Below are 23857 nucleotides of genomic sequence, written 5' to 3'. Positions count from 1 at the left end.
TCACACAGTTCTTTCAACCCTGACCCCTAGCACTGATTATCACTATAATCTTGTCACTCGAGAATATTAAATAAATGATATTTTGAGATTGGCATTTTTTACACATCTTCAGATTCATCCAAATTGATGTGTCTATCAATAGTATGTTCCTTTTATTGCTGAGTAGAATTTCATTGTATGGCTGTAACACAGTTTGTTTATCCATTTGCCCATTGAAAGATGTTTGATTATTTCCAGTTTTGGTTATTATAGATAAATTGCTATGAACATTTATGTACAGATTTTTGTGTAAACATAAGTTTTCATTTCTCCAGGATTAATACTCAGAAGTGTGATTACTGAATTATATGGAAAATGCATGGTTAACTTTATAAGAAAGTGTAAAACTTTTTTTCAGAGTGGCTATACCATTTTACATTCCCACCAGTAATGTAGGAGAGATCTACTTTCTCTGCATCCTTATGTTTCATTTTAGCCATTCTAATCTATACGTAGTGATATCTCATTGTAGATTTAATTTCCATTTTCTTAATTGTTCATGATATTAGACATCTTTTCATGTACTTATTTGTCATTCATATATCCTCTTTGGTGAAATATCTGTTTCACATCTTTTCCCATTTTCTAATTGCATTTTTAAAAAACTGTGTGTGTAGAGAATTCTTTACATATTCTTGGTACAAGTCTTTTGTAATATCTGAGATCTACAGATATTTTTTCCCAGTCTGTGGATTGCTTTTGTGTCCTTTTTTAAAACAGGGTCTTACATAGAACGTTTATTTATTTATTTATTTATTTATTTAAATTGAATGAAATTCCCATTTACAGATTTATTTTCTTTTATGGGTTATACTTTTGGTGTCTTAATTAAGAAATCTTTGTCTAACTCTAGATCATGTCTTTATATTTTTGAAGTATATACAGAACTATTTATAACAATATAATTTTTTGGATTTTCTTCAAAATAACTGAGTAAAGAGACGAGAAATTTTTTGGTGGTAGAAGTAGTCAAAAGTTAATACATGTCAAAGCTAATTGAAGGGCACATGAGAGGTCATTAAAGTATTCTCTCTATATTTATATATGTTTCTCATGTTTCAAATATTAAGAAATATTTGTTATATGCATTTACAATTTTGAAAGATTTTGAACAATTGCCTTCCCAACAGTATGTGACAATGACTATGTTCATACATTTTTTCTACATTATATATGTAAAATCCTCTTCATGTTTTTTTCATATTTTGTCTTCCAATCAATCGGTTTTGTACTACTTTTATACCTCCAGTTGAATTGCCATATTTTCTTTGAAAGTACTTAACAAAAGTAAAATAAAAACAGTTTTAAGAATACTTTTTGAGCCAGTTGTTACCATAAGTATGTTATCATAAGTATCATAAGTATAAGTACTTTGTGATCTCTATGGATTTATTTTGGTTCATTTCCATTTGCTTATAATAATTCTATTGTAATTAAATACCCTCAACCTCTCTGATAGTATTTGTATTCTTTCCAAAAAAACATGTTCTCAAATTCTTCATTCTAACTAAGGAGACTAATAATAACATGGAACAGAATTAAATTTGTATTTTATGACCAACCAAAATCTTAAAACAATGCAAACCTTTTTATATATTTATTTCTTTTATATATTTATAAGAACTGAGGTGGTCAGCTCTTACAATATTCAAATTTTTGCTACTAATTTGTTCTTTCTCCCATAAGAGTGATATTCCAGAACAGGAGGAAGCTGTTGGGCACAAGTACTTTGCTAAGCATTTTGCAACTATTATATTACTTAGTCATCAAAGTAGACCTATAAGCTTTGCTTTTATTATTCCCTTTTTAACATATGCTCAAAGTCATAACAGGAATGGGTAATTAAGTTAAATAAGGTCAAAAGGATCTTTCTGATTATCTGGATCTTTCTGTAAGATCTGGACCCTCTTAAATGAAAATTATTTATCATAGAGTGAAAACTAACAGTTATATTTTCTACCACGTTTCTTTATTTCCTGGATAAAGTTGAGCCAAAATACTTTTAAACAATAACTGTACTTTTTAAAGACTTTTTAAATAACCCTTTCTGTATCACACAGATTTTGACTTCAGAAATATAAATATGGTGTTCTGGTAATCTCAATAATTTAGCAATAGTCAGTTTAAGTGTGGTTCTATATAATTTCTCTGGAGACTTACAATTTATAATTACTTTTTGTTTTAAAAATAACCAAAACCTTAAAAAATCAACAGTCTCAGAGATGTGTTCTTTGTTGGTTTCAGCCCAATTTAACATTTTTATTTTCATGAGGTAGAACTAACTTTTTTCTGCCATTTTCAAAGATCACTACAAATTAAATGACATATGAGGAAATTTTACCTCTTTGGTTTTATATTATTTGAGTATAATTCCAAAATAATTGGAACTCTCAACTTACAAATGGTAATATTCCAAATTTCATTGATGTAAGATAGCCTGGTGAGCAAGGTTATCTTTTTATGGTTAATCTACTGGTTTTATATTGAATCATTGGTTGGTGCTTTATATGACTTTTAGTTTTTATATTTGTAACTAGATGATTTTGATTTCATATATGCATATATAACAAAAGCCATGAATCAAGAAACACTGTTGACTGAACTATATCAGATGATCCCTGTATTCCAGAAGGTTAAACTCTAGTGTCAGCAATGTGATAAATGCAATAATAAAAGGCACAGCAAAGCACAGAAGAAGAAATGATTTCTTATAAAACCAAAAATAAATATCATTAATACTGAAATTAAGTAGGACTCAACCAATCTTAGTGGAACAAATTAATGTTTGAATTTAAAATTATGTTACTTTAATAATTAAATGTATATTAATAAAATTGACAATTTACTTTTATTTCCTATACTACTATATTTTTCAACTTTATATAATTCTCAAAGCTTTAAATTCTTTGTAAATAGGCACAATAGAAAACATATACAATTAATATTTCTTTTATAACCATAGAAAAACTATAGTTAGCTAGACTCTATGTTTATAAAGGTCAACTCAGGGCATGGTTATTTCTAAGCCAGGTGGAAGAATGCCTACCCACTAAATCATCCAGATTATTTCTTGCAGTAGTTCGTTTTGCCTCTAAGGATTCTCATATAGGTACCTAACTCAAATTAGAGTGTTAGATGTTAAAATATCACAATTTATATGGTAGTTCTATTTTTATTATTTTTTTAGGAAACATCCATATTGTTTTCCATACTGACTGCACTGTTTACATTCCTACGATATGACCCAGCAATTACACTTCTGGATATTTATCTGAAGAATAGGAAAACACTAATTAGAAAAGATATGTGCACCCCTATGTTCACTGCAGCATTATTTACAATAGCCAACATCTGGAAACAATTTAAATGCCCATCGATGGGTGAATGAATAAAGAAGATGTTAAACACACACACCCCCACACCCCCAACTGGAATACTACTCAGTCATAAAAAGGAACGAAATCTTGTCATTTGTGAGAACATGGATGAAACTTGAGGGTATTATGTTAAGTGAAATAAGTCAGACAGAAAAAGACAAATACCATATGATTTCACTCGTAAGTGGAATCTAAATAAAGAAGCAAAAAAACAAAACAAAATAGAACTCACAGATACAGAGAAAAGAATGCTGGTTGCCAGAGGGGAGAAGGTGGGTAGAAATGAGTGAAGAGAGTCCAGAGGTACAAGCTTCCAGTTATAAAATAAATAACTCATGGGAATAATGTGCAGCATAATGACTATACTCAATAATATTCTAATACATATTTGAAAGTTGCCAAGAGAGTAAACCTTAAAAGATCTCATTATAAGAAAAAAAGTGATTTTTTTTTTTATAGCTTTGTATGGTGATGGATAGTAACTAGACTTATTGTGGTAAACATTTGGCAATGTATACAGATATCAAATTATTATGTTGTACACCTGAAACTAATGTAATGTTATATGTCAACTATATTTCAATTAAAAAAAATTACAGTTCAGTAAGATGTTTGCAGGGCACCTTCTGCATTGTCTCCATAAACCCAGAGGGCATAGAAAAAGTGGCAGGTGGCTAAAATAAAAGGATTTATAAATTCAGCAGAGATGATTTTCTTGTATGCCAGATACAGAAAATTTTAATAAGAAAACACACATTTTAACATTAATTTGTTGTGACACAAATCACATTTATTCCCTATTAATAAAAAAGACTTTCAAAGTGTTAATTGATCTGCAGCTTTAATGGAATATACTCCCTACATTAAAATGAGCTGTAAATGCAAAGTGGTTAGTTGAGTTTCAGAATGTGGTTTTATCTGAAACATTCAGTGGCAACAATATTTCCTCACATCTACACATATATGCAGTTTAAAGTTTACTTTTATGTTAAACAAAATGCATCTGAAAAGGGAATTCATGGTTTTTAGAAAATTATGTAATTCAGACTGTTTGTATCCTTTTTCACTTAAAATATATGCAAACAATATTTCTGTTATATATTCCTCTCGTTCTTTTATTTTTTCCTTTTTTTTTGTGGCTACATCATACTCCATTATTGTAAGTGCATGAGACAGTACTGAATACCTATCTTTGCACATTTTAGTTAATTCCAGCTAAATATTAAGATAATTCAAATTTTAGTATAAAACTATGAATAACTTTTACATACATATTTGTTCATTTGTCCAATTGATATCTTAAGATAAATTCATTAAATAAAGGATTAATAGATCAACAGACTGCTTACAGTTAATTCTTTTAAGAAACATTGGCAAAATGCCTTCCAGAAAGATCTTATAGGTTTTTACTCTCACTCGTATTCAGTTTAAGTAAGAATTTCCCCATTTTAATGAATATTACATTTTGTAAATTTAAAAAAATATTTGTGCAAAATTCTCTTCCATTTTAATTTATCAAGTCACTTGTGAAGTGAAACAACATTTATTTACTGGTTATTTATATTTTTTGTGCAATGACCTAGGATGAATTGCGTTTTGATTCCTTTGAAAGACTTTTTTTAATCCTATTTTTGTAATAGTTCTTTGTCAAGGGTGGTAACTCTGTCTCTCAGGTGTGGCAGGCTATTTCACCCTTTGCTGTTTGTGCTAATTTTCTTCTGCCTGGTATAAAAGTGTGTGTGTGTGTGTGTGCTTGTGTGTGTGCATGTGCAAGTCATTTTTCTCAAATCTAGCAATACTTTTCTTCAGAATATAGGTCATTGTTGGTGAACGATTTTCCAAAAACAGGGTAATATAAAGCCTCACCTATATTTTTCTACTAATCTTAAGGTTTATTTTCTTTATAATTAGGTAGTTAATATATCTTAAATTAATTTGAGGATCTTGAGCTACGAAGTCATCTAGTATTCTTTTTCACCAAATTAAAAATTAATACTCCAAAATAATATTTTTTGGAGTGGGAAATCCCATTGTTTTCCAACCAACATAAAAATACTACCTTTTGCTCATAGTAAGTTCTCGTACAAGATATGCTCCATTTCCGGTCTTTCTATTCAGTCTCACTGATTTGTTTGCCTTTTAATTTGACAGCATCACAGCATTTATTTATATAGCACTATAATGCATTGCCAATGTGTGACAATTCATATTTCTTTCCTCTTCTAAATTCTGTGTGTGTGTGTGTGTGTGTGTGTGACATTCCTTGAGTATATTTTTCTGAATTGATCCTCTTATCACATTTAAAAGAAGTCACTTTAAGATTTTGATAAAAATGCACCTAAATTATAGATCAATTGAAGGAATATTTGTAGATTTACAATATCTGGTGTCCTAAAGGACATAGAAATGTATTTAATATGTATACTTTTTGCTTTTTGTTCAGATTATTATTAAGCATTATGCTGCTTCAACTACATTTTCTTATTAGTTATTTTTTGGATGTAGAAAAACTACAGAATTTTGCTTTATTTTCAGCATCCATCTGCCTTCTTACCATCAATAGGATGTTAGATGACTTTCTTAGAATTTGGAGAGAAGATAATGTTTAAAGCAAATATTTTGTATAATATTTTCAATTCAGAAGAAGTTTCAATATTTACCTTTGAACTCATGTGTTATGTTTCTCCCATTTATTCTTCCCCAATTTTTTCCCTGTTTTGTGATTCTCAACTTCTATCTTTGCTTGTACTTTTCAACATAATATATTACATCTATATCTCTTTCAAATTTCCTAGAAGCTTCTTACTGTTTCTTGTCACAGTTTTCTTTCATTGGCTTTTGCCCCATTTCTACTCTCCTCCGAGATTCTTTATTATCTAAGTCGTGAAAATATTTATGCCATACAATGAAAACACTTATTATGAATACATTATAGTACATTGATGAATGCCAACCTGAACACTAATAACACATCAAAAAATTAGAATCTGTTTGGAGATCAGTTCAAAAACTATCTGTACTATCTGTACTGCCTCTGATGTTAAGATTTTATGTATAGCATAAGGAAGCTAGCTCTGACTATATTTTCCTAAGAATAAAGACCTATTTTTGTAGCATGAAAAAAAAAAAATTAGAATCCCTTGTTATTGTCAACTGAATGAAATAAATTATCTCTGTCTTGGAAAAAAATAAAGAAATTTTAAAGGCACAGCTGGAAACTCAGATTTTTTTCTCTGAACATCAGATATCAAAAAAGATATCTGATCATCAAGACAATATTGATATTAAAGCCAATTCTCATAGTCACTAATATGGGCTGCGTTCCTCATTAGTCAAAAATAATCTGCTCAAATCATAAAAAGTACTAAAAATGAAAAGATGTTACATAGTACTTCAAAAAACCTGATTGACTTCTGAGTTCGAAGGAAGCAGTTATCTGTGCCAATATTCAGTGTAATAGTAAGTTTCAGGGTTTCCCCCTTAAAGATTACTGTTTCACTTATGTTGTTTATTATATAAAGCTATTAATGCACTAATTACAATTGATTAGACTCTGAAAAAATTAATGAATACAATGATATCTACTTCTTATGCCTAAAATGTGTGGCACAAAGTGAAGAATAAAGATACAATATATTGAATTTATACCAGAAATGATGAAATCTCAAAAATATAAACACATTATAAATATTTATATTGTAAATATTTATAAGCATAGACATGTGTAACTAAAGGGCTCTGGACCCCCAGTTTCAATGTGTGTGCAGGGTTTCCCCCCAGCAACAAGCAATTCTCCAACACCAGCTGGACGACCTACAACTCAACTTAATTCTGACACTGTCTATGGAGATATCATCAAATCCCCAAGTTAAAGGGCTCAGTCCTATAAGACTGTGCCCTCTCTCACTTCAGATTCCAGCCACAACTCCAGGTTGTCACCTGGGTTTCTCATTGACAAGTATAGATTGGAGGTTCCAATGACTCTTTATGTGGGATTCATTCATTTACCAGAGTGACTCACAGAGCTCAGAGTAACATTTTACTTACTAGGTTACCTGTTTATCATGAAAAGATATAACTCTGCAACAGCCAGATGGAAGAAATACTTAGGGCAAAATATGGGGGAAGGGCTAGGAGTTTCCATGCTCTCTGAGCACAGCACTCTCTCCAAATCTCCACATGTTCATCCAGCTAGAAGCTCTCTGAACCCTACCCTTTTGGTTTTTTATGGAGGCTTCATTGCATAGGCATGATTAATTAAATTATTGGCCTTTGGGTTTGAACTCAGTCTCCAGCCCTTCTCCTCTCCCCATAATTGGGGGAGGGGTGTGAGGTGGGGAGGGGTGTGAGGTGGGGAGGACTGAAAGTTCCAACCATCTAATCACATGTTTAGATTCAATGGAAACCAGCCCCCATTCTTAGATGCTTTCCAAAAGTCACTTCATTAACATAACAAAGGACAAATTGATCCCTGTCATCACAGGAAATTCCAAAGGTTTAGGAGTTCTATGCCAGGAAAAGTGTTGAAGACCAAATACCATATATATTTCTTGTTATAAATCACAACAAAATATTTTATAATGTTTAACATGCATAATGTATTTGGGCATAAATATTAAACAAACCCCCTGATCAATGGAGAAGAGAGGCTGGGGGTTGAATTATTCACCAACTGTCAAAGATTTAATCAACCACGCCTATATAATGAAGACTCTAGAAAAATTCCCAAAGTATGGGGTTCTGAGAGCTTCCAGCTGGTGAACTTGTGGAGGTGCTGGGAGGTTGCATGCCTGGAGAGGGCATGGTAGCTTTGCACCCCTCCCCCCATACCTCGTCCTATGCAACTCTTCCGTCTGGCTGTTACTGTATCCTTTCATAATAAACTGGTAACCTAATAAGTAAACTGTTTTCCTCAGTTCTGTAAGTCCCTCTAGCAAATTATTGAGCATGAGAAGGGGATCAGGGGAACCTCTGATTTATTGCCTATTGCTTAGAAGCACATGTGACAACCTGGACTTGCAATTGCTATCTGAACTGGGGACAGTTTTGTAGGATTGAGCCCTTAATCTGTGGGATCTGACGCTACCTCCAGGTAGATAGTGTCATAATTGAGTTGAATTATGGGACACCCAGCCAGTGTCTGAGAATTGCTTTATGTGGAGAAAAGCTCTACACATTTGGTGGCCAGAACTATTGAGACTAGTAACAGAGTAGCAAGTAGTGTTCAGGATACACTACCCCAAAATATGACACCTTGGCAAATTAAATATCTTAAGCTGAAGGATTTTTTTTTTTTTTTTTAATGCAGAAGCAGGAAGGACACTCTGACCTCTCCCCCTTCACCTTCTTCCCCGGAACAAGTCATAAAACTCTTATGTGAAAGGTAGCCTCCCTGTACCAGGAGGAGGAAGACATTCCTATCACCAGAGATGGGGAATCTGGGACCAAGAAATCTGTACAAACAAACCTTGTTAAACTAACCCTTATCTTCTTATTTCTTCACCGTTTACTTGTGTAGCCTAAACACCTTTGTTTTGTCAATTATTCAAAAATTTATTGTTTCTTTGTCTAAAAGGTATAAAAGCTTCCTGCTCTGATCACTTCTTCAGGTCTTCATTCTCTTTGAAACATTCCATGTATATGTAAAAATTCAATAAAATGTGCATTTTTTTTTCTGTTAATCTGTCTTGTTTAATTTCCAGACCCAGCCAGGGACCCTAAGGGGATCAAGGGCAACTTTTTCCTCCCCTACAGTAGACAGAAGAAACAGGAGTGTTTTTCCTTTACAGGCCAACACATAGATTCCCTGACTTAATTCAGTGTTCCTTCTATGTCAATAACTGATTGTTGTACAGACTTATCTTTAAGATAATATTTACAATGTAAAGGAGAATTGTACTACCAAATTTTAGTAGACCAAATAATCAATATTCATGATATTCCAAAATAAATTGACTAAATAATGTGAGTTTGATCACTGACATGTACCACATAATTCTGAATGCATGCAGGGTTGAAATTAAGAAAGTTTGGTAATAATATGCCAGCTATCATATCAAGGATCTGTTCTATTAGGCTATATATCACAACTAAGAACTACTAAGTAAGAAGAGTTATAGCAGACACTCCTGGGGGTTATAGCCTACTTATTCTCAAACTTTACTGATTAATTTCTCGGAGACCTCCAATAACATTTGATTGCTAAACCTAATGGGTTCCGGTTGCTCTTTAGAATTAATTTAGAAATCCTTGATGTGCAGGTGTTTTATACTCTTGTCAAAACACTTTGAAATATATTCTTCAGATGGGCACAGGTAACTGACTATAAATTATGTCTCAATCAAGTGGAAACAAACCAAAATCTTTTATATGCCCTATATGGACCTTTGCTATATGATATTTGCCTCTCTTCTTTGCATTATCTTAAATCATATACACATTATAATCCAGTTTTCTCTCCCACTGAATTTTTTGGAGGAGTACAGTCATCCTTCAGTATCCACTGGGGATTGGTCTCAGGGCCCTCACTCCCTACTCTATCCCTACAGATACCATAATTCACAGATGCTCAAGTCCTTTATATAAAATGGTGTAGTATTTGCATATCGTGTATGCACATCCTCTTGAATACTTTATTTCTGGATTACTTATAATAGCTAATACAATATAAATGCTATGTAAAGACTTGCCAGCATGAAGCAAATTCAAGTGTTATTTTGTGGAGCTTTCTGGAATTCTTTTTTTTTTATATTTTCAATTTGAGGTTGGTTGAATCCACTGATGTGGAACCCATGGATACAAAGGACCAACTGTATTTTACACTGTTGAACATTTTCTCTTTCTTAATGACCTCTTTTCTCTTTATTCATGTTTTATAATTTTCTTTTAAATTTCCAGTAAGATATTAGGATGTGTTCTTTTCACTCACATTTAATTGTGATTCCAAATTACTGTTTCATCATTCTTATCTTTCTCTAAATCTTTTTGTCAGACAATTCATCCAGAATCAATGGACTCCAGTGCTTTAAGGTATATGTACTTAGACTTGAAATTTAATACCAGGAAGGACAACTATGTCATCACAAGATGAGCTCTTTTTATGATCGAGATATACTAGACTAAATTGATCTTATCCATTGGAGACATGACAATTTTTGTATTAAAACATTTTCTTTACAAATACTATGAGGTCATATAAGAGAAAGAAAATTACCAACAGCTTAAATTAACAGAATGATAATCCAAGTTGACTTGCTAAACTTCAATTTTTGTATCTTGGACTGGTAATTAAAATTTTTACCTATCTGAGGTTGTTAGGAGATCAAATGAGATGCTGGTGAAAGCACTTTGTAAATTATACAGAAAAATTGTTTCAATACTGTAAGTAATTGAATCTTTAGGTTCATAATATTCTGAATATCAATTAAAATAATGTTACATAGCAACTTTATAAGAAATAAAAATTCAGGGGTAACATTTTGTTGAATTTAATCTACTTTATCAAGCAAATTAAATTATTTATACTTAAACTGCAAAAATGCCACACCATTTTGTTTTCAGCCTATTATTCTATTCTATTAATGTGCTTTACATTGTTTCCTCCTGTTTCACTTCTTCTTTTTTGTTTCTATGATATTATCCACATAACTGAAAGAATTAAAAACTTATTTACTATATTTTGAACACCAACTTTCACTTTGTTTAACAGGAGCTGAGAGCTTTCCATTTTTTCCCATGAATCACCTACCCAGAGATAAAAACATTAGAAAGCTTTAAACAAGTGAAAGGCAGGCGATCCCAAGAGTCACTGCTGTTTTACCTTGGGGAAAGACATTTCCTACAAAGTTATTAATAGCCATATTATATTTAGTTGAGAAACAACAGGGAGGGGGAAAGAGATAAAAAGTGAAATGGTGAAAGGCATGTCTTTACAATCTCCACTCCAGGAAAAGTTCAGGGATATTTCAGAAAATTCAGAAGAAAAGTCTGAATCCCACTTGGGATTCTGGAGACCACTGTGCACAGTGTTCAGTACTAGCATGAAGCTGCCTAGGCTGGTTAATGAGGGGGGATCATTCTGATCACTTAAGAATTGGTTAATGAATTTTTGGTCATGTTTATGAAATCCTTCATACTCTAATATCACAGAAGATACCTCATATATTTTCTTCCAAGTGCTTTATAGTTCATATATATATATATATATATATATATATATATATATATATATATATGTATATAAATAACTGAGAATCTATGGTAGGTTAAGGAAAGGAAAAACAGATTTGGTTTACATTTTGAATGAATATTAGCTCATGACAAAACAGTATTATTGTTTGCTTTCGTTCATTATTGAAATGTTTATTGCCAATCTGTGTTACATTCTTTTAAGTAAACAATGAACAAAAGAGGACAAGAGACAAAAGGGTCTGCTCTTACACTGTTTGCATTCTGTGTGGGAGATAAACAATAAACAAATAAAGAAATAAAATATGTTACATGTTAAGTTTGCTTGCATGCATCTAGGACCTCAAATTTTTTTGCAAAGTGTGTTTCATTGTCATAAACATCAAAAAAAAAAAAAACAACTTAAAATGTCTGAATGGACAAAATAATTCGTCTCTTTTTTCTTTCTGGGAAATCTGTTTTCATTTTCAGTTTTATGGTTGATGCTTTGACATCCATTAATACTTCAAATAATGCATGATATTATTTCCTTTTTTTGGAACTACAAAAAGAGAACTGCTGGACTTCTTTTTTCTACTGCTTATATCTATTGATGTCATTCCTATATTCTTTAATTCATTAGTCTCTGAGTTGCATTCTATTTAATTTACTCTTTCTTATATTCTAGTTCACTAATTCCTTCCTTAGCTATATCAGTTCATTTATTTAATTGCACTTTAATTTATATTAATATTTTAAAAATTTAAGTAAACATGTTCTGGATATTCTTTATTTCCATAGTTTTAACTATTCTTTTTCTCTCTTTAACAATTTCATAGTATCTTACCTTTTACTTATAGCTTGTGTATATTTTTAGATATTTTATTTGTATTAATCATAATAATATATTTTAAGAATTATCTTTATAACAGGATCAAGTTGCGGTTTAAATCGTTTTCTATTCTGTGTGTTGTCAAATATTGTTAATCATAGTAACATATGTATTCCTTTTTTATGTTAATTTTTGACATGAGTACTCCCAGGATATACAGATAATGAAGACTCCAAACTGTCTTGAGAATCAAGGCATTGGTTAAGCTTCTCAGGAATTTTCTTTTCTTACCCAGAATTCAGGCTTAGACTTCTCTTAAATATCTACCTGAGTTTTTGGTTCATTCTTTCACAGAGAGCATATAATACTTTGAAAGTAATATATTTATACAGTAGTATTCATTCTAACTCCCTGCCTCACCTGGGCCCAAGGATTTATCTCCTGTCCCTGAGTGGAAATAAAAACCAACTGCCTAGGTTACCAAGATCAAAAATTCTTATCCCCACCCAGGAAGCTCCAGCATCTATTGCCTCATAATTTCATTTTTAGTTTCTTCTTCATTGTGGGCATGTGCATTTTATTTATATTTGATTTTCTCTGTTTTTCCTCATTCTGCAGTTACACAAATTTAATTAGACAAAAATCTTATTTCCTTTAACACCCCCATCATTGGCTATATATATAGTCTACTTTATTTGTATATCTGTGTGTTGGTTGGTTTATATATTTATAGTTTAATAAATAGACAGTCATGAATGTAGCATCCAGGATGTGAACAATCTTGTGCAGGTCTCCTGAAACACATGTGACAAAAGTTCTAAGGGATATATACCTAGGAGAATGATTATTGGGTTGAGGGGTATGTGAATATTCAATTATATGTAATGCCAAGCCATTTTCAAAGTATAATATATGAAATTATATGTATCCACATCATCTTTTACCTTTGGTATTATCAGAATTTCAAAATTGTGCTAAACAAAATATATATAAAATGATATATCATTGTTATCTTCATTTGCATTTCCCTGATCACAAATAAGTCTTGACTTATTTTATATATGTAATGTATTATATATATATGTTTGTGTTTATTATATAGTTATATGTATTATATACATATATATTTAGTCCCATGTCTTCCTGCTTCCATTAAAAGTATTTCTATCATTGTCTCTGTTCATTCTTCCATTTGTATTTTCCCTTACTCTAATGATTTTTATGTATTTCTTATACAGTATTGATATTGAGCCTTTGTAAGTTTTGTGTATTGCAAATATCTTTTCATGGCCTATAATCTGACTTTTCATTTACCTTAAGCTGTCTTTTGATGTACAAAATTAAAGATTTTTATCATCAATAGTTAAATTTGCCAAACTTTTATATAGAATAAAACCTCGGAAGTGTTTGAAACTAGCATGCTAAAGATGAAATATTTTGAAAAGATGAAGTTTCAGATTTCTTACTAAAAGTTTTTCACAATTTCCTTCATGGCTTGTGGGGGAAAACATGCACGATAGCAATACTTCTTAAATTCCACTGTTAGAACAGTTTATTTTTTGTTCCAAAGTGAGTTAATGATGAAACATTTGCCTGTGTGGGCTTGACAGAACAATCTGTCTCCGTGGGAAGCTTCCTCAGGACTACCATAAAGTGTGAACCCCTGAAGATACCTTCTTCATACAAACCCTATAGTTAGCCTAAATATTAGGCCTGGAGTCCTGGATCAATTCCAATTTGGATAATACACAGTGTTTACTAAAATTCCTTCTGCGGTTTGAACACAATACAGAATATTTCTTAGTTCTCTTCATAAAGCCTCCTTCAATGTAATCATGTGTCTATTAAATTATATTTTAATCTCCAGGGTAGATGCTTTCAGTGTTGCATATATTTTTCATGACAGAGTCAAACTAAAATTTGTTGTATCAAAAATAAATGTGCAGCCTGAACACATTCTTATCTCATTTAACCCATATGGATTTACTATCACAAAACCTTCAGATAATATTACAGATATGATAACTGTTGCTAAAAAAAATAAGATTATATGCTAGGAAAAGCTTCAATTTCAAAGGATCACGTCCGGATCAGCACAATTCGTATATTGTATAATCTGGGTCTGAAGTTCAGGTTCATGCAGATCTTTAGAGATTTGAATATCCTAGGACAAGACATAGAGAACATGTAGATACTAGTTTCTAAACTGGTTGTCTGCATTTTAGTAGATCATCCAGAGAGCTGACATTTACTATTAAAATGCATAAACAGTTACTTTGTATAGTATAATTTTATTATGATTATGAACCAAAAATCAAAACTATGGGTTGAAAAATGTTATGGAGGCTAATTTAATAATTGAATTAGATTGACTGCATGGCCAATTCTACTGAGAACACAGAACAAGATCATTATGGGAGTCAAAAAGTGGACATAAAAATAATATTTTATATATTTATTTATACATTTCCTATATTTCAAATTTCTCAATACTTTTTAACTTGAAATTGTATTATAGTCCTCTAATAAGTCTTCACCAAATTCATAAGGTGGCTTCACTTATACTTCATTCACTGTGTAATCTTGCTTAGTCACACAAAGTAAATTTTCCTCAGATATACATTTTAGAAATCAGCCCATTAGAAAAATAAGAACTTCTGAAACAAATGAGACAAAGTTGGTCAATTAGAGAATTTTCTTATACAATTGGGCAGTGCTCAAAATGATCTTCTGAGTAAAAGAAAAATAGTACTAGATTATAATAAGACTTTTTCTTTGGTCTATCTAGGGCAAGTTTAAGCAGTATGAAATATCTTGCTTTCTTCCCTGGAACTATGGAAAATTTAAATAAAACACAGAGAAATAATTCTTAATCAGGTGCCCCTATATTTGCCCCCCCCCAAACCTGTTACCAATCTTATTTTTGATGAACATATCAAAGTGATTGTTATATGCCCCATCTTTTCATAAAGCATATGTTAAACAGGGCAGGCAAAGATAAACTTTAAAAGGATTCACTTGTCCTAACAGCCCATCTGTTTCCTACTCCCTGCTGAGCACATCTCTTTTCTGGGGTCCCTTTCAGGTGCTCTCTTACCTTATGTAACACTCTCTTTATTGTAAGTTCATGCTGTGACCCTGTCAGAATTGCTACAGCAGGGGTGACCTCAGTAATGACCATCCACAGCCTGCCAAGCTAAGTTGGTCAGTGTTAGCTGATTAAACTTTTAACAACATCCCCTGTGCGATAAAGGGCAAAATGACAACTTTGCCCATCGTCAAGGTGTCTGTATAATAAACTAATTAGTAAACCACACAGTCTGTGGAGCTTTTAATGAGTGCTATCGGCTGGCCTCTGTAATAAAAACCCAGTCTGCCTCCTTTTGGGATTCAATTAAGGCACAGACTGTCATATGCTTGGTCTAGCTGATCAATGAATCCATTCCGACCTTTGTCGGAGCTGTTTGCAAGGTCAGTGGCAGTAGTGAAGAGAGCCAGCTTGGTAAAGGAGATATACCCAACAGAAGCCGACAGGCTCCAAGTCCAGTTGTTAATATCCTTGTGGTCATTTGACATCAGCAGAAGTTTCTCTCATTCAAAGGTTAGCTGAAAGAGAAGACAGCAATGAAAAATATATATTGGTATTTTTTTCACAGAAAGGTCCCTCTGTTATTAAAAAATGATCATTAGTCTGTTAACATCTACTTTTACCTTGCGGTATCTTCTTTTTCTTCACCCAGTGGCATATACTATCCAACTTTTGTTCTTCCAAATATACCTATTGATTTAATTCTTTTCCAGATGTGAAAACAAATGTAACCTTTATGAAATGTAGTGCTGTATTTTATGATTCAAGATGCTGAGGTTTTAGAAAAGGAATTCAATTAGAAAAGATGATATTCCTTATTAAAGCTTCCTGATGTCAGAAAAATGTTTTTTTAATAATTAAATTTTTAAAAATACTCTAGATTTTCAGGTAATTGCAATATTCATCAATTCTACATCTCAAACATGGCTTTTATTCTTAGTGATTTGAAAATCCTCACATTTATTTCTGTCAGAAAGTAATTATTCAGAAATAAAAAACAGTCCATTTTTCTAATATTTAAATAATATTTTTCTATTATTTGCCTATTTTGATAGTAATAAGTTAAAGGAAAACAAAATATTTCTAAACAATGTAGCCTGGCTTTTCTAGACTTAATATTTTTGTTTTTTAGAGTAATCCAATGGACCTGTGAGAGTTAATAATCTATCATTTTATTGAGACCCAAGATTGAAATGCTTTGTTGACAGGCTGTGAGATGGAAAACCAACTGCGCTGCAGATTGAACATAGCTGACCACTCAGCAGACACAACCCAAAGTAACACTGTTGTTGTGTATACAGTATTTAGAAGCCCTGTAGGATCTCACTATTTGTACTTTAAATAAGGTAAAATATACATTATGAGTGTGACTTGAGATTTTGGAGATGTATATATTTTCAAATAATCAGGGTTTTACAATTTGTTATTTTCCACAAAAAGGAAATTTATGTTCAAATTAGGTTGAAACTCTATTCAAATTGAAAAAAATTAAGTTCAACATTTTTAATAAATGTATATTCACAAACAGATATCAAGTGTAATTAAAATTGAACAATCTGTACCTTTGAGTAGCATTGGTACAATCTTTAAGTATTAAAAATGAACATACCATGAGACCAAAAATTCTCTTATAGTTTATTCTTAGGAAATAATTATATGGCTATAACATATGTAATTACTAAAATATATTATTTTAGTAGGAAACAATTGTATAAAAATTAAGTGCCCTAATATAGGGGACCACATATAAAAAAAACAGTATATCCACTTAGCAAAATACTATGCAGCCCTTAGAAATGATGATGCAGAGTGTATATTTAAAGAAAAGTGTTCATAATGTTAGTGAAAAGACCAGTGGAAAAAATAATTAAGTTTTTATAATATTTATTTTATCATATATTATATAGACATATAAATATATATGCATATGAATATATTCATGCATATATACATGTGTGTGTATGTCAGTATACATGTATAGGTACATATACACATAAATATGCACAAGGTACATATATACATAAATATCAATATGTATAAATATATATTCTAGATTTATGAATACTTTCAATATTTTCTGACTTTTTCTAATGGTTTTATATATTGTTTTTTTTTTTAAATTTTATTTATTTATTTATTTATTTTTGGCTGTGTTGGGTCTTCGTTTCTGTGCGAGGGCTTTCTCTAGTTGCGGCAAGCGGGGACCACTCTTCATCGCGGTGTGCGGGCCTCTCACTATCGTGGCCTCTCTTGTTGCAGAGCGCAGGCTCCAGACGCGCAGGCTCAGTAGTTGTGGTTCACGGGCCTAGTTGCTCCACAGCATGTGGGATCCTCCCAGACCAGGGCTCGAACCCGTGTCCCCTGCATTGGCAGGCAGATTCTCAACCACTGTGCCACCAGGGAAGCCCTATATATTGTTTTGATCAAGAGAAAAAAAAGATATTTCATTCTTGAAACTATTCAATATAATATAAAAATCAGAAGATGTGTAATTAAAAATCTGCAATGTATTTTCAGAAGTTTGTAAATTATTTCACCTCTTTTTCCCCACACTTTTATTTAGTAATATTTTCACATAAAAATTATCTAGAAATGCATGTATATTTAAACCCAAAATTTACTTGCGAATCAGTATACTATATTTAGATGAATTATTTTCTGTATTATAGACTCAAATAAATCACTCAAAAAATCATAGAAAAGTAACTTTCATAATTGAAATGAACCGTATAGATAACTGTGCCTGTTCCATTTTATCTATTTGGAAGCTGAGGCCAGAGAGGCAATCCTGTTTCATTAGGGTAATACTCGTAAGTACATTTAGAATCGAAAGTGAAGGTCGTGTGGGTTTGTGAGACTTGCGGTGGAGGGATGACTATGGAGGAGGGAAATGTGATTGACATAATCTTGATTTTGAATTTTATATTTCCAATTTCTCTCTCATTAGGACCAACCCTATCCCTTTACACACACCCCTCACTGCCCAACACACAGATATACACATCTGTACAAACATACACACAGATACACAGTGAGCATTAACAACACAGATTTAAGGGGTTTGTGTGTGTGTGTGTGTGTGCACGCGCTCTAACTCCAAATATAGGCATAAGTCTAAAAAAGAATATTATTTAAATTCTCCTGAGAGCACAAGTTCAACAAAGGTCATCAAAGCAATCCTAAGACATAAAAGGGGATGTCCTGTGTCCTTTCGTGACTGATTATGTTTTGTCAATTAAAATATTGAGTTCTTAGAAAATAAAGATGCTGCACATATGGTTTGACCAGTCTATTCATGTAACAAATATACATCGTTTCTTCATCAAAATTACCTTGTAAAGATTTGTCTTAAAAGCTGTAGATGTTCAGTTTAGGTCAAGATAATTGATATTGAGGGATGGGAGAAGGCAAGTGTAGGTGGAGCCACGAGGGAAAAATACTTCCCATGCTGCCAAAACTAAATTTACCACATAACTTGGCATCAAATCATGAGTTCATAGTCTATTTCTAGGCCCTCACATTCCTAACTTAATTTGGTCAGTCTTGCAAAATTATGTCTTTGAAATCTTGGACCTTAAATCAAGGTTAAATTTTAACACAAAGGAAACTCAATTTTAAAAGTTAATGCAGGGTTGTCTTAATGTTTTTAATCTGTATACTATTCAAGCATAAGATAACAGCATTTTATAAAGAAGTAAAAACATTTTACAAATAAGTATAACAAAGTAATACATTATAATACATTATATCTCTTCTAGTAGCAGAGATAAAATTAAATAATATCAAAGGTACAGTTGTAACCAATGAAGGCAGAAAATGAATGGAAAAAGAGGATCAAAGAACATACACAATGAATAGAAAAATTTCAAAAGCATGTTAGATATATATCCAGATATTCCTAAATACACCAATGAAAAGAAAGGTATTGTCAGATTGGATAAAACAGTATGTTAGATCCTATGTGTTGTCTGTAGAAACCCACTTTATATATACCCAGATAGGTTAAAAGTAAAGGAATGAAAGATATACCACATTAACACTAATCAAAAGAAACCGAAGATAGCTATACTAACATCATACTTCAGAACAGGCAAGATTATTGGGCATAAAGGCAGTCATTACCTAATGATGAAGAGATCATTTTCCAAGAGGACATAACAATCTTAAATGTGTACGTACATAAACAAGAGTGTCAAAATTATGAGGCAAAACTAATAGAACCGAAAGGAGAAATTATCAAATCCACTATCATTGTTGGGAAATTCAATGCCTTTCTGTCAGTAATTGATAGATCAGACAGGGAGAAATCAGTAAGAATATAGATGTCCTTAACAGCTCTATCAATCTAATTAACATTTATAGAATACTGCATTTAACAACAGCAGAGCACACAATCTTCTCAGGCTAACATGGAATATTAACCAAGATAGATCTCATTTTGGGATGTAAAATACACTTTTACAACTTAAAAAATACATATACAAAATATGTTCTTGGACCACAATGGAAATAACTACAAATCAATTAGCTGAAAAAAGTCAGGATAACCCCCAAATATTTGTAAATTAACAATACACTTCTAAATAATTCATGAGGTGAAGAAGTATGAAGAGAAATTTTACAAAAATTCTGAACTAATTTAAAATGAAAACACTATTTTTCAAAATATTTTGGATAAAGAAAAATTGCTTAAAACAGTTCTTCATGGGAATTTATAGCATCAAATTATGTACTAGAAAAGCAGAAAGAATCTAAAATTAAACTTCTGCAAAAGACAAGCAATTATTTAGCAAGGTTAATATATAATGCAAGAGCAATATATTAAAGTCAATTGCTTTCATATATACATCAATAAGTAATTGGAATTTGAAATTTTAAAAAACCCACCGTTTACAATAGCCTCTTCCCTGGCCTTGTAAAAAAAATTATTTGGATGTAAATAACCAAATAGGAACAAGAATTCTATGCCTAAACTAAAGAACAATGATGAAAGAAATCCAAGAAGATCTAAATAAATGGAGAGAGATCCCATTATTATATATTGGTAGTATCAATATAATTAAGATGTCAATCCTGCTCAACTTTATTTATTAATTCAATGCAACCCCAATCAAAATCCTAGCAAGTTATTTTGTGGTTTCAAAATACTGATTTTAAATTTTAATGGAAAGGCAAAGAATCTAGAATAGGCATCACAGTACTGAAGATGAAGAACCAAACTGGAGGGCTCCCATTATGAGTTTTTAAGATTTAGTACAAAGCTACAGAAAATAAGAGATTGTGCATCAGCAAAAGAATAAAGATGTAGATCAATGGAACAGAATAGAGAGCCTAGATGATGGAACACAAATATAATTTTTTTTTATAAACTTGCTAAGGTAATTCAGTGAAGAAAATCTAGTCTTTTCAAAAATGGTGCTGGAACATTTGGATATCAACATACAACAACAACGACAGCAACAAAATAACTATGAACTTAGGCATAGACCTTACACCTTTACAAATTTAACACAAAATATATCATAGACAGAAATGTAAAATGCAAAATTATAAAACTTCTAGAAGGAGACACAGGAGAACATTTAGGTAACTGTGGGTTAAATGTTGAGTTTTTGATACAATACCGAAAGTATTGTTCATGGATTTAAATAAAATAGATAAGTTGGATTTTAAAATTATAAATTTCTCTTCTGTGAAGAACACTGTCAAAAGAATGAAGAGACTGGGAGGAAATCTTTTTTAAACACATATCTGATAACAAACTCGAATACAAATATACAAAGAATTGTCAAAACTCAACAATAAGAAAAAAACCAACAAAATTTTAAAAATCGGCAAAAGATCTCAACAGACACCTTGCCAAAGAAGATATACAGACAGCAAATAAGTATGTGACAAGATGCTCAACATACTTTAATGTAAATTAAAACAAAATGAGATATTACAACACAGGTTAGAATGGCTAAAATCCAAAATACTGACAAAACCAAATGCTGATGATATGTAGAACAATAGGAACTTTCATTTCTGGTGGGAATTTCATTGTTGGTGGAAATGAAAAATGGTATATCCATTTTAGAAGACAACTGGCAATTTCTTATAATACTAAATCAAGTCTTATCATATGATCCAGTGCTAATGTTCTATGGTTTTTAACCATTTGAATTTAAAACTTATGTTCATTCAAAACCTGCACATGAATGTTTATAGCACCTTTATTCATAATGGCCCAAAACTGGAAGCAATCAAAATGTTTTTCAATAATTGATAAATAGGTGAATGGATAAACTGTGGTACATCCATACAATAGCATACTATTTAGTCATAAAAACAAATGGACTATCAAGCTAAGCAAAAAATAAGGATGAAATTTTTACAGAGGCAAAAATATAGAGACAGTAAACAGATGAGTAGTTGCCAGGAATTTGAGGGAGAAGAAAGGTTTAAGTAGGTAAAGTAGGGGAAATTTTTAGGGTGGTGAAACTACTCTATATGTGACTATAATGATATAGATACAAAACTAGTCAAACACCAGGAAATTTATAACACAGTCAACCTTAATGTATGCAAATTAAAAAAAAAATTATTTAGGAAGTCAGGAATGCCAGGAGGAATAAAGACTGTGATAAAATATGTAACAAACATGTGAAATAACCTCCCTGTAAGTGTTGCGAGAAAAGGGTGCTAACCTAAGTAACTTTTGAAATGAGTAGTCTGTAAAACTGAAGGCAAAAGGAATTGGACATAGCACTTTAGTTGATAAAGTTGCTACCCAAGGGGATATCAGTTAACAATTCTGGAACCACTGAAATTGTAGACTGGAATTAAACAATTAAATTAATGAATGGTGGATCATGGAGCCCAGTTTCTCACTGTTGTAGTGGCAGGTCACAGACATGCAAGGGGAGAAGGCTAGAATCCAAGTGGTCTAGAATTGGAGACATCAGAATGGATTTATATTTATTTTATCATGATACTCATTTCCCTCTATATGTAGATACATAGAGAAATATATAGCTACATGTACAAACATGAGTTAGCATATTAACATATATGGATGGCATTGTTCTGTAGGTTGAGAAAACATGGTAGTAATGACACCCTTGTAGCAATGAGCATGCCTAATGCCCAGATCTTGGTTTCCAATACCAGTCTCCAGTAAGAGTAACAAGAACTCCTTAGAAAAATGGCCAACTCTAGGATTGGAGCTGGGAGTACACAAAATGAGCCTAGAGCATCTTATATGCCAGAAAGTAAAGAAGTGTTAACAAAAAAATACGAAACAATACAAAAAAATGATGGGGGTATGTCAAGCGGACACAGGACTGCCCTGAAGAGCCTCCAGTAGGTAAAGGTGGAACTATATGAGCAACAAAATAAAAATAGTACTGAATTATAACCCCAAATATAAATTAAATTTCTATGAATCCACACTATTATAAATGAATGAATAAAGAAATGGGAGGAGAATAGACAAATATCCCATTGAAAAGAATTCCAAGTAATTTATGGAGATACTCCACTCTCAAAGTAGAGCATAAGTCCCTAAATTCCTTAAGTGTGGAATGCACATTATGACTTGCTGCCTAAGAACACAGTATGGAAAAGTGGGGGGAGTGTAATATTGCAGCAGAGAAAACTGACAAACACAAGCTTAGCAAGGTGATTAAGGCTAGCATCAACAGTGGTTAAACTGTGTTGATATCACATCCCATTGACGTGTCATGATGTGATGAGAAAGACATACTACCTCTGCGGTCTTTCTCTCAAAATCCATTAACTCCAGTGCGGTCATGAGAAAAATATCAGAAAATTTCCAATTGAGGGACATTCTGCAGTATACCTTACCAATCATTCTCACAACCATTAAGGTCATTTAAGTCTGAGAACTGTCACACCATGAGATGCTGAAGGAGTTGTAACAACTAAATGTAATATAGATGATATTCTGGGGTAGAAGAAAGAAATTAAGTAAAAATGTAAGCTATCTTAATAAATTATTGACTTTACTTAATAGTAATATACCAATATTGGTTCATTGATTGTGACAAGTATTTCATACTAATGTAAAATGTCAGTAATAGAGGAACTAGTTATGGGATATATGGAACATTTTCACACCTTTTCGGAAAATCTAAAACTATTTTAAAATTAAAGTTTATTTTAAATAAAAGACTAAAAACCCATTGTAGCTAGAAAAGTAGGAAATGAAGTCAGAGAGATAGAAAGGGGCCATATCAAAGAGTGCTTGAAGGTCATAGTTTAATAGAGATGTTGCATAGTCTGTTGGAAGCATTGGTGATGTAATAATTTGATTTCTAATTTAAAAAGACAACTCTAGCCTCTATGTGATAT

This window comes from Balaenoptera musculus, chromosome 10 (assembly GCF_009873245.2).
Source record: "Balaenoptera musculus isolate JJ_BM4_2016_0621 chromosome 10, mBalMus1.pri.v3, whole genome shotgun sequence".
Classification (NCBI taxonomy): domain Eukaryota; kingdom Metazoa; phylum Chordata; class Mammalia; order Artiodactyla; family Balaenopteridae; genus Balaenoptera; species Balaenoptera musculus.
Note: the sequence above shows the minus strand (reverse complement) of the source record.